The sequence below is a fragment of the Tamandua tetradactyla genome, chromosome 7, assembly GCF_023851605.1.
Source record: "Tamandua tetradactyla isolate mTamTet1 chromosome 7, mTamTet1.pri, whole genome shotgun sequence".
Lineage (NCBI taxonomy): Eukaryota > Metazoa > Chordata > Mammalia > Pilosa > Myrmecophagidae > Tamandua > Tamandua tetradactyla.
Genome location: NC_135333.1, coordinates 61818639 through 61836331, shown reverse-complemented (window position 1 = coordinate 61836331; position 17693 = coordinate 61818639). Strand labels below are relative to the sequence as shown.

Here is a 17693-nt window from a genome sequence, read left to right as displayed (position 1 = left end):
TGCAGAAGGAAATGCCCCTGGGAGGGCTGTTTGAAAAGAGAAGCCAGGAAAGAAAGCTCACAGAGGTCACTGTGTGCCTTCCCACCTGACAAAGTAACCCTGTTCATAGGCCCTTTCTTGAGTCAAAGTGTCTTTCTCTGAATATCTTAGTTTGGCACATTTTTATGGCCTTTGAACTGTAAACTTTTAAGATAATAAACTCCCTTTTTAAAAGCCGTTCCATTTCTGGTATACTGCATTCCTGCAGCGTTAGCAAACCAATACACCTTGAGTTTTTGTTTCATTCTTATTTCCTTGGTCTGCTTTCTTCCTTTCAGGTTTGACCCAAACAGCCATTTCAGAGCTGCTGCTTTTTCTCCAACTTTAGAGTCTGTTGTGTGTGTGTGTGTGTGCGTGTTGGGGGAGTACTTTAAATCACCCAGGTTCACACATTAGGTGGGCTCAAGAACCTGAAAGAAATGAAACCAGGTCCTGGGACTTTCCAGGGAGGGAATGGAGGACGGACTAAGGAGCTGTAAAACCTGCAGTAGCTACACTAGCTTCCTTCTTCCACCACCCCCCCCCCCCCATATTTATAAAGAAGTACCTACCTTCAACTGCATGTGCTGTCAGAGTGAACTATTGAATTGGAATTGGAAAGAGATTTTCAGCACTGTCAGGGCAGACCTGTTTTAAGGCTCCGTTGAAGACAAGGATGAATTAAGCTTTAGAACCCGTCCTCTCCCAGGCGAGGATAAACAAGTTGGCATTCAAAGCTGATGCGCCCCTGTATGGCCATATCGATTGTTAAAACATTGAAAACTGTCAGCCTTCCTGAGCTGCCCAAGTGCCCCACGCCTCTGCCCTAGGACCCTCCACCTCCCTACCTTCCACGGCCGGAGTCAGTTCCTGGCTGCAGGACCCTGCACTCACAATGCTCCCAGGTCCCTTCTGATTGATTGGTGCTGTACTGGTTGTTAAATATTTCTAGAAGCTTTCTGTAGCCTGCAGGTATGCTAACCCCCTTGACACTAGTCCTAGCATTTCCTGCTGCTTTCTTTTTCTCCTTATTAACGTAGAAATCATGCTTATTAAAAACCCACTCATTCTCTTGGATCAGCCCAAATGACACTTTCTATGAAGTGTGTCCTGGTCAGAACGAGTGAGCTACCTCTTTGCCCACGTAGCGACTGGTTTCTACGTCTTTTATGGAGCTGATTTTTAATCTCTTGTTAGAGAGGTGATTCATGAGGGAGTGATGTTTCTCCCCAGGGGACATTTGGCAATATCTGGGGACATCTTTGGTTGTTGCAGTTGCAGGGAGGGCTGCCGCTGACCTCCGGTAGGTGGAGGCCAGGGGTCCTGATAAATATCCTACAGTGCACAGGACAACCCTCTCCAACAAAAGTTACCCGGCCCCCAGTGCCACTATTGTATTAGACTGACCTGCACGTCTACATGTCTGTCCAGCTCCTAACCTATGAGCAGGTTGGGGGGCTGGACCCTGCTACTTGTATCTTGCCCCAACCCCCTCCTCCTTGCCCCACCCCCCCAGGAACCAGTTGTGCTATTTTACATTTAGCTGGACACTCAATAACTATATCTGAATTGAATTCATTTAGGTAAATTGAATCAAATTGAATTGAACCTAAGCTACCCCACCAATCGTTAAGCAAATACACCAGTTTCCCTGTGCAGTATGGCTCCATGTTTCCTTGGCTCGGCAGTCAGGAAGTGGAGATCCAATGCAAGTCCATCTTGGTTGCCTAAACCAGGCTCCTGAGAAGGGGCTTTGGGGCAGAGGCGAAAAGGAAAAGGCTTGTAAACTCTAGCAGTGAATGATTTCAGCTCCTAGTTTATCCTGCATTTCATGGAGGCAAGACCTCATCTACAAAAAGGTGGGACAAGAGTGACCACTGCCCCCACTGTCTTAAGTGTGGGCTTTGGAAGAGTGCAGGCCCATCCCAGGCTTGGACCAAGAGGCATCGTGGTGTGGAGCAGAGCTTCCCAACGTTCTCATGGTGTAGCCACAAAGAAAATGTTCACAAGCTAACAGGACGCGTGGGAAAGGGGTGAGGCTGCTTAGGGGGTGGAGGGTAGAGGCTCCTCACACCACCTAGGGGTACACCCTCTGGGAAATTGGAAGAGGCACAAAGATATGACCCAGAAAGGCAGACTTGTGTTTTGGTCCACCCCTTCTACACTGATACCAGCAGTCTGACCTTGATCCTCATTTGCAAACGTAATAAACTCTAGAGGCTTGACTTGGTCACCTTGGTCACCTATGTGCTTCCCTCTAAATGTAGTAGGTGTTCCATATGCATTGGTTCCTTTACCCTCTATCAACATTCCCATTCCACAGATGAGGCACAGAGAGATTGCTCCGTTTGCCCAGGGCGACACAACCAGTAGAGCCTGGTCCCAAACTCAGAGTCCCAGCCTTTGCCACTCTAGACCATCCTCTCCTCCCATTTCTCAAAACACTCAGCATCTGCTCATCCTTCCATCCTCTTTGTGGAGTCTTGAAAGCATAAGGCCATCTTGCTTGGATGTTTTTAAGCCATCCTTGCAATATACATTGTGACTGCTGGTTTTATGTTTAACTTGCCAACTCCATCCAAAATTGGACAAGATCAAATTGGGACTCTTCTTTTCAAGGTTAGGTTTTCTGTTCCAACCAGAATAACCTCATGTTCCCCAGCTTTGCTCCCAAGTTTCAAGCTCATCTAAATTTGCAAGAGAACTATCTTGCATCAAGGCGGCTGGTATTTCTGTTTGCCGATGAAAGTAGCTACTAGAGAGTGGAACTACCCAAAACCAGGGGGCGGCGCGTTGGCCATACGGGCAGCAAATAAAGCTCTGGCTTTCTTTTCTTGGCCTTCTTAAAAATGTAACTAATTTTGGGCATGTTTCGTTTGGCTCATCTTGTATCCAGAGAGATTCTTTTCTCCCTAAGTGACATCTCTACGGAGCGCACAATTCCCTCCTCTCAAGGTGAGCAACCCCCTCTCCAGCTGTTCATAATTACCAGTTAGTGAACAAAGAGACTAAGAAATAAAAGGAGCTTCTGAACCTTGGTTTGGGACTGAACCAAAAGGGAGGAGCAAGTATTATTTTTCCTAAAAAAATAAAAGAAGCACAACAAGACATACTGCACTTCTCCACTGGAAATTTATCACACTCACATCTGAAATGTCCAGACCCGGTATTGGGGATTGAATCACGTCCCTCACAAGACATGTCCTGTGGGTACGAACCCATTTGTAAATAGCACTTTGAGGATGGTATGAGTTAAGGTGTGCCCTGACTGAATTGGACCTTGATTCAATATGGGTGAAATCTTTATTAGTCAACGAAATTGGACACAGAAGTAGGAGAAAGAAAGAGACAGATGGCCATGTGATGGGGACAGAGATTGAGCCAGCACCAGAATGCTATAGACTTCAAAGAAAACCTAGCCTGCTGATACCTTGATTTGAGACTTCTAGCTTCCAAAACTATGAGACAATAAATTCCTACTGTTTAAGCCGACCCATGTATGGTATTTTGTCCTTGCATCCCTGGCAAACTAAGAACACCCAACGTGTTCACTCCATAGAAACAAGATTATGGGAGATTCTTATTTTGCCAGCAATGGAGACACTGTAGAGGCTTTCCAAAGACGTTGCCTGACTTCATCATTGGCTAGAAGAAGCAGCAGGAACCATTCTCCACTACTCGGGGCTAGGCCAGAAAAATAGGTGGTACCCTCCTCCCTCTCTCTCTCATCTTCAGTATATCCATTGCAGAAAGAGATATTTTCATTCATGTTTTGGCATGTAATTACATCATATCTTGCATCTCATTACAACCCTTTCCATTTATTAAACCATGAGACTGAGGGTAAGATTTACAGACGTCCTCAGGGGACACACCTTGCAATTAGCAGCACCTGTTATGTAACTGTGGTCTCCAAATCCAGTGCCTTTATTAAGAATTGACAACTCATTAGTGCCAATTTCATTGAAAAAGCAAAAATAGCATATAAGAAAGGCCTAGAAAGCAAAAGCGCTAGATGGTAAGATATGAAGTGCTCTCAGCTTTCTGGAGGCTGCAAAATCCAGGTTCACCACAGAGCCCTGGGCAGTTTGTGGGCGGGAAAATGGTGCATTCACTCCACTGACCCGGGAGGTCACTTCTCAGAAACTATTTAGAACCTGATGCCCACTTTTCTACCTTCCTCAGCAGAGCTCTAGTCACTTTCTTCGCTTGTTGCCATATCTGTTCTTCTGGGCCCCTCGCGGCTGTGGATTTCTCCATGTCCCTGCCTGTCCCGCTGCCCGCTCTCCCCTTGGCTGCCTTCTCCCTCTCTTCCTGCTCTTCAGAGACAATGGGTCTGCCACCATCACAGAGCTCTGGCCTCTTTATATTCCACTCTCCATCGCTCTTCCCTCCTTTCTCCTTCCTTCCGGCCTGGCTGATTTGGTATAGCATACCCTTGACATGCTATGACATTTGACAATGTTTTTAGTCAAACAAAACAAAAACCTTCTCCAAAGTGAGTTCAGCTTATGATTAACCAGTGTCACCAGGTGTGGCCAGTGGCCCACCCCTTTTTCCTTCCGCTCTCTGGCTTCCACAACCCGGGCTGCTTTCTGCCACCTACTCCTTTATAGGTCCCTGAGTCGCCTTTTCTTTTTTTAAAATGATGGTAACGTATATATAACATAAAATTTGCCGCTTTAGCATTTTAAGTGCACAATTTAGTGACAGTCATTATTTTTACAGTGTTGTGCTACCATCACCACCGTCTATTACCAAAACATAACCATCACCCCAAACAGAAACTCTGCACCCATTAAGCAATCAATCCCCTCACACCTCTCCTCCAAGCCCGTGATAATTTCTAATCTACTTTCCATTTCTATGAATTCGCTTGTTATCGATATTCATATAAGTGGAATCATATAATATTTATCCTTTAGTGTCTGGCTTTTTGCAGTCTGCATAATGATTTCAATATTAAGGATTATGGTTTTCAAGGTTCATCCATGTTGTAGCATATATCAGAACTTGATTCCATTTTAGAGATGAATAATGTTTCACGGGTTTACCACATTTTATTTATCTGTTGATAGACATTTGGATGGTTTCCATGTTTTGGCAATTGTGACTAATGCTGCTGTGAACATTTATGTACAATTACATGTTCGAGGCTCTGCTTTCAAATATTTGGGGTATACACCTAGGAGTGAAATTGCTGGGTCACGTTGCAATTCTAAGTTTAAGTTTTTGAGGAACTGCCATACTCTTTTCCTAGCCTGAGTTTTTCATCCTTGAAATCAACAAGAAAACTAAGCAATCCTTCCTTGCTTTCCGGTGGTAAATCAGGGGGTCCTTCAGACTGGAGAACTCACCTTGCTGCTTAAGAAAATACCTAGAAAACTTTTGGGGTGTGTGTCCACGGAGACAATGGAGTATTTACTGTAGTACCTTCCTTAGATTTTCTTATGCAACCTTCCCTCTTTCTGGGTTTGCTTTGCTGCTGCAGGGAGGTTTCTTAAATTAATCCTGTCAAAATAGCCTTCGAATTCTTTTGGAGCAGGGATTTTTTTTCTTTTTTTTTTATCTCACAAGACACAAACTGTTCAAGGAAGAATTGGGAACAAAGACAACTCAGGACGACTGGAAAGAACTTGGAGAGCAGTTGCAGAAATGCATGGAAATGATTGATGGGTTGGAAAATAGGGCTGCTCATGAAGGATGAGAGGCATGGGGATTATTTAACTGGGAGAAGAGTAGGCTGACAGGTGACCTAGTAGTAGGCTTCAAGTTTGTGAAGGGTTAGGATTTGGAGGCTGGCAATTAGCTGGCTGCCCATTACCAACTGTTTTAATTTATAAAAGCTGCCAGAATGCAATATACCAGAAATGGAATGGCTTTCAAAAGGAGAATTTATTAAGTGGCAAGTTTACAGTCTAAGGCCGTGAAAATGTCTGAATTAAGGCATCGAGGGAAAGGTGCCTTATCTCCAAGAAAGGACCAGTGACATTCAGGGTTTCTCTCTCAGCCGGGAGGTCAAATGGCGATGTCTGCTAGCTTTCTCACCTCATTTCATAAGGCTTCCCTGGGGGTATTTTCCTTCTGCTCCCCTCTGCCTGTGTGGGCTTTGTTGGCTTTGGTGGCTCTAAAGCTTTTTCCAAAATGGTTCCCTCTTAACGGGCTCCTGAAACCAACCCACCTTGAATAGTTGGAGACACATCCCCATGGAAATATCTAATCAAAAGTTACCACCCACAATTGGGTGGGTCATATCTCCATGGAAACAATCAAAAAGGTCCCACCCATCAATATTGAATGAGGGTTAAAGGACATGGCTTTTCTCTGGGGTACATAATAGTTTCAAACCAGCATACCAACAAAGAAAGAAAGATGTAGAACGTGATAGGTAGGGGAGCCTGAAGCTGCAGGAAGAACTGCTTACAATGGAGTTTGTTCAACAGAGCAAAGGAGGCTAGGGCATGGGATCTTCTATCAAGAACCCTTCCCAGCTGAGATGGGCACTGAACTGGTGGCGGTGCTTTGTCTAGGAATCATCTTGCTCAGGATCTCCAACGACTTGTCCTGGGACATGTGAAAAATGCAGCTTCCCAGACCTGTACCTGCTAGTTCAGAATCTCTAGAGGTAGATGCAGGGGATATAAATTATAAATGCAAATTAAATTAAAATACAAAAAGAATATATATATATATATATATATATAGAGAGAGAGAGAGAGAGAGAGAGATTATGAATACAAATTCCCCAGGGGTGTTTTATTCCTAGCTTGTTGAGATCCAAGGGGTGGCTTATATGCAAAAAGGAAAATAAATGGTAATTCATATTTTAAAATATTAACTTATGAGTGAGACTAAAGCAAAAAAATGTTTATTTGGTACAAAATTTATATTCTGACTAGTGCATTCCCTAATATAACTTATATGGACAGTTTAATTGAACACCATAAATACATAGAACCTTGAGTAGGGCATAAGTTTTTGTAGGTTTGTCCAGAGTGATGCCCTGATAAATCCCAGAGTGATTTGAACAATGAATAAAAAAGTAAAAAAAAAAAAAAAAAAAAAAGGAACACCTCCATTTGGCATCCGAGTTCTTCCCTTATCCAGGAGGCTTTCCAGAGCCCAGGCCCCATCTGCCTACGTGGCTTTGGTCTGATATCCTTACTGACTCAGCTTGGGATGGACTCTTATGTGGGCCCAGGACAGCTTGCAAGAACCTTTGCGTCTCTCCTTAGGCAAGAGCAGAAAGGTGCTGTAGAGAAAAAATGCTCGTTCCCACATTTTTATTCTTGACTCAACTCAGCAGCCACTTGAGTCATAGGCAGCAGCTTGTGGGGTTATCAAGAAGTCCCCACTGTTGGGCTAAAAGGGCTAGAGTGAAAAGAGGTGGGGAGTCAACAGATTTGGTCTCTTTTGATCTTAAGCAGATCATTTTCCCTCCATGTCCGGTTTCTTATCTGAACGTGGAGGAGGTTGATCATCCTGATCATCTCTGAAGTCCTTCCACTGTGAATTTTCTGTCCCTCTTTACCATCGAAAAATTGTGATGCTTAAGGAGATCTTGAAGAGTATAAAAATGTTAGGTTCAGTGTAATATTTCGTAGTGATTTTTAAATTCAGTGTTTCTTTACTTTTTGCATAAATTGTCTTTGGGAAGGGCGTGGTGGATAAGGAAGAGTTTACTACGATACCCATCTCCATTTAACTCAGATTATGTATGAAGCTGTTGTTCACTCACATGTGACCATGGACACACTTTTCTGTCACTTGGTGGCAGCATACTAAACTGCAGATTCGCTTCTTAGGCCTTGAAACAGTTTCTTTTATGTTTTCAATGTGGAGTCTGGAATCAAAGAGAACTGTTCTGGGGACAATAGGAATATTACAAGGGGGGAGGGGAGGAAGGATAATTATTCCACAGCCTTCTTAGCTTTGTCTCTGTTGAGTTCCAGACTGCAATGTATTAATGGTATTAATATTAAATATTTAATATTCATATTAAAGGCCTCCAATGGAGATTTTTAACTTTGCTTCTAAGCTCTTGAGAACCAGTCACAACCTGGTACTTGAAAAAATAAAGTAAAATAAGATTTTAGTATCAGAGAAGTTGGTAGCTACCTACCCCAGCTTCCAATCTAGCCTTCTTCCTTAATGCAAACATGATTTTTAACTGGGCATATAGATACCTAGAATAAAAGACTGGATTTTTAAGTCTTTTGCAAGGCTGGATGATTGGTTCTGGCCAATGGCATGTAAACTAAAATACTATATGTGATAATTAAGGAAGCCTCCTTAAAAAGGAAGAGATGAGCCCTTTTCCTCCCTGCTTCCTGGAATGCTGTTGTAATGACTGGAATTCCAGCAGCCACCACAGGCCATAAAATGGATGCCGAGCATTGAAAACTGCAGAGCAGAAAGGTGAGAGCCTGGTTCCCTGGTAACCATGCAGCTGCCATCCCAGCCCAGAAGTGCCTCCTTCAGACGGCTTTCACTTGAGAGAAAAATAAAGCCACTATTATTTTGTTGTTGCTGTTGTTTCACTGCTGCAGCTGATCCAAATCCTAACAGATACCAGTTGGTATTCTTTTACAAGTTGGTAAAAGTGAAAGTCTAAGGCGAAGGGTTGCCTTGATAAGTGCCTGTTGCGGCTAAGCTTTTCAGAGTGGTAGACTTTTGATAAAGCATAGTGCAGGAAAGGACGTGAATTTTGGTGTTGGACCTGGGTGTCACTTCCAGCTCTGTCTCTGATTAGCCATGAGCTCAATCAAGGCATCCTCTCTTGGGTCGCAGTTTCCTGGTTGGTAAATTAGAACCATGATCTCTGACCCCCAGACTATTCATTTATTACACATATTTTTGTCTTATTTAGTATCTAGCACACAGTAGGTGTTTAAAAATAGTGGCTGGGTGCGTGCTTGTGTGTGTGTGTGCGGACGTCCGCCTGGCCCCAGACACTGTACTGTCCTCTGGGGATGTTCAGATAAATACGGTATAGCCGCGGCTCCCCAGGGACCCATGCCTGGGGAGTATCTTAGTCTCAGAACATGGGACCAAGCACAAAGTGTGTACGCGCTTACGTGCTGTGACAGTCTGGAAGCTCTGAGGGTCAGGTCCGTGTTGGGGGGGTGTATTAGTTAGGGATCTCTAGAGAAACAGAGTCAACAGGAAATATTCGAAAGTATAAAATTTATAAAAGTGTCTCACATAACCGTGGGAACGTAGAGTCCAAAATCCTAAGGGCAGACCGTGAAGCCAACGATTCTGATGGAGGGTCTGGACAAACTCCACAGGAGAGGCTCACCAGCCAAAACAGGAAGAGCCTATCTCTTCTGAATCCTCCTTATAAGGCTTCCAGTGATCAGATTAAGCATCATTCATTGCAGAAGACACACCCCTTTGGCTGATTACAAATGGAATCAGCTGTGGATGCAGCTGACATGATCACAATTTAATTCTATGAAATGTCCTCATCACAACAGACAGTCCAGCGCTTACCCAACCAGACAAACAGGTACCACCACTTGGCCAAGTTAACACGTGACCCTGACCATGACAGGGGGTTTCTCGGGCGTTACTCACTTGGGTCTGCGGCTTGTAGTGCTCTTCCCTCCCCTTCTTTACTCTTTTGGATCCTGTTGATTTTTATGGCCCATTGAAGTCTTTCCTGATCCATGGAGCCATCCAAACTATTCCAGCCTTTCCTTGAAATATTACTGAGTTCATTTCAAGACCACATAGTTCAGGTATTTATTTTCCTACCAGTGCATGTATGTGTGTGTGTGTGCACATGTGTGTATACACACACATGTGTATGTGTTTCCACTCCTCCTGGACTCTCATCTTCTCCAAGACAGATTCTAGGTCATACTATTCTTTTCATGGGTAATACATAGACCGTGCTCTGTCTTGTTGTTGAGAAAGCAGAATTTTATAGGTTAAGAATGTCTTTTTTTCCCATGAGATCCAACCTCAGGCCTTATGGTCATTTTGTATCTCCTGTAGAAAGCATAATGAGGCAGAAAGGAAAAGAGAGTGAGCAGGGTGAGGGTGGCTCAGCTAGGAGGCGCTCAGGTCACCAGGCTCAGAGCAGGGCCCAGGGGAGCCTCCTCCCCAGATTTGAGCCAAATGATAAGACAATTTCTCACACCAAAGATAACCTCTGTAAAAGAGGTTCCTTCATCAAAATCCTTTGCTGGCTGTGAAACGCTGTTACTCATGTGCCTTTATGGCCCCAGGGTGAGTGGGTTTGCTGGCAGAGATGAACTATGTCCTTCCGTCAGGAATGAGCTCTTTAAATTCCACATATTCATGTCTCAGCTCTCCAGAGGGACCTTAACCTCCACTCCTGATCCTCTCCCCTTGCCGTGTGCCCTGTCCTTGGCTATCTTGACAGCATTGTTTCCCAGGAGGTAATTATGAGTTACCTGGGAAGGGCCAAAGATGAGCCACCTTAGAGGGCTTCCTGGAAGCAAAAGTAGCCTGCTTCCCCCTAGAAACCCACCTTGGCTAATCCAATAATATATACCGAGAAAGATCTTGGAAAACTCTAGAGAGATACTTCCCCCACTTCTGCATCATTTCTGTCTTCCAGTTTGGTTTTGTTTTTTTAATAAACTCAGCATCATTTTGTCCTGGCTGAGCAAATACCATAGCCCATTCAAAGTGACTTCACTAACCTGTACCAACAAAACCAGTTATAGCTGTTGAAGGGGAGGAGACTTGTCTGGCTCTCTTCACAGCCACCTCCTCTTTCTTCTCGGTGAATTCCTCCTCAGCCAGCTCTGACTCTCAATGGAGGAGCACTTACAGACCACTGACTGTAAATCCAACCCTGGGAGCCCCTCCCCTTCTTCCCCATCTTTTGTTTTCCAGGATTTTTGTCCCTTTCTGCTCTCTGAAGGTGAAGTTGGTGTAAGAATTGACATGGTGTAGGACGTGATGGCGGAGATTGAGGAACATAACTGCGGGATCTCTCTCAGCCTTGAAAGTCTAATTCTCTGTCTTAATCATAAGACATTCTTGAGTAGCTCGGTGTGAACAGTTGTGTGTAATGAAGTTCTCATGTGGACTGTCAAGGAAGCTCTAGTTTGGAAGGAACAAGGTTGAGAATGTTCAAATAGTGGTCAGACCCACCTGAGCAATGGCTGCAGAAGTTGATTCCAAACTTCCATGTCAGCACCACCTTCCTTGAGTGTGGCGGTAGCAGAGAGAACTAGTGGCTCCAAAGGAGAACCTTAACTCATCAATCACCAAAGGCCCAGCCCTAATTCCAGGGTCACTGCTTCTGCTGTGAGTCCTCAGACCCAGGTGAGGGGTCTCAGACTCAGCACAGTGGCCCATGCTTCCCATTTAAATGTTTTTCCTTCAGCACTGGTATGATTCTGAAGGCCTCTGGGTGAATGCATGTGAGAATAAACAAAATGAATTTGAACTGTTGACACAAAAGGGAAAATATAATCTTAGGTATCTCTAAGAGTTGGTAAGAGATTCAAGACTGGCAGTGACAGTAAAGGAACATACCTTGTTTCAAGGTTCAGCCCTCAGGGGGGAGGCTGGGTAACGTCATATGCCAATGACCCTGTGTCAATGAATCTACATCATTATTTAACCCATAAACCTGAAGGTGGTGGCCTGGTGCAGAAACTTGGTAAGGATGAAAAGAGAGAGAAACTTACGTTGTTTTGGGAATGTGCCATAGACTGCATTTGATTTCTTGATACAATTTACAAAATACATTCAGAGCCAGAATAATCTTGTCTCCTGCTAAAAGTCTCATTTAGCTAAAGACAGGGCATCTAAATATACAATCTTTGCTGTGGATTATCAACAGTTCCAACTCCTAGTGTAAAAGGGGAGAAGTGTAAAAGGGGCTGCCACGTTGGACTGATTTCTGAGCAAAGACAAAGAGCTGATTTTGGAGGAAGCTGGTCGGTCATTTCAGGGTCCCTACTTACAGAAGTGGAGACTGTAGGCATCACACCATTCATCCATATCAAGAAAGGAGATTCCAGAAAGTGCCGACCACAGGTCTTGTGATTCCTGAGGGTCTCTGCAAGGGGGGATGGTTCCTGAGAAGCAGAACCACCAGAGGCTAGCGCAGAATGGTGAGATCACATACTGGCTTCTGCAATGAGTTTAAGTCAGAAAGGAAAATCAGGAAGCCATGAGCCCAAATCAGCGAGAATGTCCTACAGTCTAGAAAGAGTGCGACAAATACAGTTACAAGGGAACTGAGTGAATGCAATTACGTATGCCTTAAAGTGTGCAGGAGTGTCTTGACAAGTTTTATCCTTAAGTAATGGAACAACCTCCTGAATTTTTCTTAGAGCTTTACAGTCATCTCAGTGAAATTATGGAGCTTGACTATGGGTCAGAAGTCTTGAAAAAGCAAACCTTTTGATCTTCTAGAGTCCATAGACTCTAGAAAGGAAACTTGATTTTAATTCCTGACAGACTCTTTGAATGTATTCGTCAAAAGGTGGTGTGTTCGCTTTTTAGGAAGGAATCAGTCATTTCAGGAGCACACCAAGTTAACTGAACTTTCTTTTGTTAGGAGATTACTAGAATGCTAAAGATACAGGGTTGATTGCAATAAGGCATTTAGGAACATCTCTCATGATTTATTTGTGAAAAATATGGAGAAATAGGTTTGTAGTTGATTCGCTAACAATGATCAAAGAATATAGATTAATGGATTGATGTCGAATTGGAGAGAGGTCTCCAGTTAAATACCATAAAGCTCAGGTCTAGTCCACATGACTTTCTTGAAAACACAAAAGGTATACATCAGATTTGATGTAGACCCAAAGTTGGGAGAGATAACTAATGCCATGAATAGAAAAAAATACATTTATAAATTGCATACTAGCTTCTTGCTTCACATGGCAGCAGGCCAAATTTGCTTGATATTCTTCTTAAGACTCCCAAATAAAATACCCAGAAATATACCAATTTAAAATCAGCGATTGCATTACAAATTAAGGAGCAGCACATACTAAAGAGCAGGTGGAATTCTTAGCAGAGAGGATGGATAGACTGAGCCTGCATTCCACACATCAACCCACAGCCAGCCCCCAAAGAGCCGGGTTGTTAAATAAGACCTAATTCAGGTAGTGAGATGTTATAAGGACATATTAAGATATGCAAGGTCTCCAAAAATAAAACACTCATGTTCTCCTCCTGGGACAATGAATCAATTAATCTTATGTTCCAGTGGACTGAGGTGAATCAAAATCAAGGACCTTAGAATAGTAAAAAATGGACCCTGGTAGACTCAAAACCAATTAAATGGAACTAGAGCATAATAATTAAGAAACAGACTCTGGGATCAGAGAGACCTGCCATTACATCCCAGCTCTGCTGTGGTAAATTAGTAAAGTACAACTTTACTAATTGTAGGTATATACAGAAATTATTTAACCTTTCTCAGCCTCATTGAAAAAGTGGGGTCTCTACAGGAATTAACTAGATAACATAGGTGAAGTGCTTAATATGATTCCTGACCCATAGCAAAGGCCCAAAACATTATAGCTCTCATCAACCCTATTAATATTTTAGTAAAAATAATTATGTTAACTGTAGTTAAAAAATAGAAAGCATAATTAATTTTTAAAACAGTTACTCTCAAGAAATAAGTATATAATAAGAAACTGTGTTTGTAATCCTAGATTAAATTAATAATGGCAAGAAAATATTGGGTGCTGGAAGAAAGCAGGTAATGAATATATTTAAGATAAATTAAATGACTTGCCTTAAATGAAGGGAGCCATGAATTATAGTTTTGCTTCGAACTTCTTTAGTTGTTGAAGTTTAGATTACATATGTATTTAATAAATGTAAAGGATAAAATTCAGGGTTTCTATGTTTCAAAAGCACTAAAAGGCTAAAATCAAGCAAAGCATGGTCTATGAAACAAAAATGAGAAAATAAATAAGTGCAAAAAATCCTGAAGTTTAAAACAAAATGACAAAAGTAAAGACAAACAAATCACTTATGATAAAATATGTAAGTAGATTAAATGACCTTATTATTAAAAGACAAAAACTCGGGACTTCCGGAGAAGATGGCGGCTTAGTAAGACGCGCGGGTCTTAGTTCCTCCTCCAGAAAAGCAACTAAAGAAACAGAAACAATACGAAACAGCTCCCGGAGTCACGACAGAGACCAAAAAGACAGCGTACCCCATTCTGGAACAGCTGAACGGGCAGGGAGAATCTGCTGCGGTGAGCTACCCGAGGGGCGCGCGTTTTCCCGGCCGGGGCGGCTGGCGACTGGGGTCCCCTCCACGCACGTGGCTCCCCGGTCTGACTGGGAACATTGGATAGCGGGGGCCCTCCCGTCACGCTTGGCGTTTCGGGCCAGCTGGGCAATTAGGACCGGCACTCTCCCAAGCCGCGGCGGCCAGCGACCCCCACCTCCACGCGCGGCTTCCCGGGCCGACTGCCGTGCAGACAGACGAGCGCCACGAGCGCCACCTACTGGGCAGGAAAAGAAAAACAGCCCAGAGATTTCACAGAAAAACCTTTCAACCAGCTGGGTCCCACACCCAGGGAAATCTGATCAAATGCCCAGACACCAGCAGAAAATAATGGATGACGCTCGGAAAATTGAAGATATGGCCCAGTCAAAGGCACAAACCAATAGTTCAAATGAGATACAGGAGCTGAGACAACTAATGCTGAATATACGAACAGAAATGGAAAAATTCTTCAAAAACCAAATCAATAAATTGAGGGAGGACATGAAGAAGACATGGGCTGAACAAAAAGAAGAAATAGAAAATCTGAAAAAACAAATCACAGAACTTATGGGAGTGAAGGACAAAGAAGAAAAAATGGAAAAAACAATGGATACCTACAATGGTAGATCTAAAGAGACAGAAGCTACAATTAGTGAACTGGAGGATGGAACATCTGAATTCCAAAAAGAAACAGAAACTATAGGGAAAAGAATGGAAAAACTTGAGCAGGGGATCAGGGAACTGAATGACAATATGAAGCACACAAATATACGTGTTGTGGGTGTCCCAGGAGAAGAGAAGGGAAAAGGAGGAGAAAAACTAATGGAAGAAATTATCACTGAAAATTTCCCAACTCTTATGAAAGACCTAAATTTACAGATCCAAGAAGTGCAGCGCACCCCAAAGAGAATAGACCCAAATAGGCGTTCTCCAAGACACTTACTAGTTAGAATGTCAGAGGTCAAAGAGAAAGAGAGGATCTTGAAAGCAGCAAGAGAAAAACAATCTGTCACATACAAGGGAAACCCAATAAGACTATGTGTAGATTTCTCAGCAGAAACCATGGAAGCTAGAAGACAGTGGGATGATATATTTAAATCACTAAAAGAGAAAAACTGCCAACCAAGACTCCTATATCCAGCAAAATTATCCTTCAAAAATGAAGGAGAAATTAAAACATTTATAGACAAAAAGTCACTGAGAGAATTTGTGACCAAGAGACCAGCTCTGCAAGAAATACTAAAGGGAGCACTAGAGTCAGATACGAAAAGACAGAAGAGAGAGGTATGGAGTAAAGTGTAGAAAGAAGGAAAATCAGATATGATATATATAATACAAAAGCCAAAATGGTAGAGGAAAATATTATCCAAACAGTAATAATACTAAAAGTTAATGGACTGAATTTCCCAATCAAAAGACATAGAATGGCAAAATGGATTACGACCCAGCAATATCACTGCTAGGTATCTACTCAAGGGACTTAAGGGCAAAGACACAGACGGACATTTGCACACCAGTGTTTATAGCAGCATTATCTACAATTGCAAAGAGATGGAAACAGCCAAAATGTTCATCAACAGACGAGTGGCTAAACAAACTGTGGCGTATACCTACGATGGAATATTATGCAGCTTTAAGACAGACTAAACTTATGAAGCATGTAATAACATGGATGGACCTAGAGAACATTATGCTGAGTGAGTCTAGCCCAAAACTAAAGGACAAATACTGTAAGATCCCACTGATGTGAACTGACATTTGAGAATCAGCTTGGAATATATCATTGGTAACAGAGACCAGCAGGAGTTAGAAACAGGGTAAGATAATGGGTAATTGGAGCTGAAGGGATACAGACTGTGCAACAGGACTAGATACAAAAACTCAAAAATGGACAGCACAATAATACCTAAGTGTAATGTAACTATGTTGGAACACTGAATGAAGCTGCACCTGAAATATGGTTTTTTGTTTGTTTGTTTGTGTGTTTGTATCTTCTGTTTTTGTTTTTTTCTTTTTCCTTTATATATATATATATATTATTAGTATTATTATTTTAATTATCTTCTCTATATTAACATTCTATATTTTTTTCTGCTGTTTTGCTAGTTCTTTTCCTAAATCGATGCAAATGTACTAAGAAATGATGATCATACATCTATGTGATGATTCTAAGAATTACTGAGTGCATTTGTAGAATGGAATGATTTCTAAATGTTGTGTTAATTTCTTTTCTTTTTTTTGATTAATAAAAAAATTAAAAAAAAAAAAAAAGACAAAACTCTCAGATTTAGTTTAAAAATAAATCCAACTATAATCTGTTTAGGTGTGAGACATGCTGAAAACAAAATGATGGAAAAAAAGTTAAAAATAAAATTAATGATTTGGGAAACAGTAGAGAGTAGGTTCAGTAAATATGTCTAAAAACTAGTTCACTAAAATAAAAAAAATAGGTAACCTCTGGAAAGTTTAGATATAAAAAAGAGAAAATAAAATTAATAAGGAAGCATAATAACATACACAAAGGAAATTTTAAGATTAAGAGAATCAATGCTATTCATAGTTACATGATAAGAAATTTGAAAATATCAATGCAAATACAATTTTCTGGAAAGATATGAATTTTAATGTAAGATAATTTGTTCTAAAACTCAGAAAAGGGTTGAAATTAAAAAATTATTTAGTAAAACTAGCATAATCTGGCAAAGATGTCACAAAAAAGTTTTAAAACATTCTTAAATATGCATATAGATGAAAAAAACTGAAAATTTAATCCAATGGATTCACAATGATCACTATAATATTTATATATATATATCACATCAGCAAATCTAGTAAAAAAAAGCATGCAATAAAATCCAACTCTCTTCTCAAATAAAACTCTTATACTAGAGGAAGTAGAGTGATACCTAAGGTGGTAAATAATAACTATATCAAACCAACAGCAAACACTTATTGATGAAACCCTAGAGGCATTCCTTTTAAAATTAAGGACAAGAAAGGAATGTGCACTGGAACTACTGATAATTAGATTGTAAAAGATTTATGATACAATAAAGCAGGGACTGGAAAAGAAAAAGACAAAATTGTCAATATTTGAAAATCTGACAAAATGGTTAAAATGAATAAAGTACTCAGACAGGTGGCTGGATACAACATAAATATTTTAAAACTCAATAGCTTTTTAATGTATAAATGTAACATTTGGTAAAAAGAATGGAAAAAAATTCTCATTGACAATAATAATTACTAAGTACTAAAATATGCTTTAATATTATAAAATATGTGGGTCTAATGATTTAACTGAATGATTAAATTTGATGTAGAAACAAAACAGTTTGAATAAATGCAAACGTGCCGTATTTCTATATGGAAAGACTATTACGAAGATGCCAAATCTTTCCAAATTATTTCATAGCTTTAAAAAGTTCTAGTCAGAC

The 17693-nt window shown here is 41.4% G+C and overlaps 1 protein-coding gene across 2 annotated transcripts in view; it reads left to right on the top strand.

Moving 5' to 3' along the window:
* CACNA1C (calcium voltage-gated channel subunit alpha1 C) overlaps positions 1-17693 on the top strand; it is a 739906-nt gene that overhangs the window by 404906 nt on the left and 317307 nt on the right. The gene's annotated exons all lie outside the window — the stretch shown is intronic.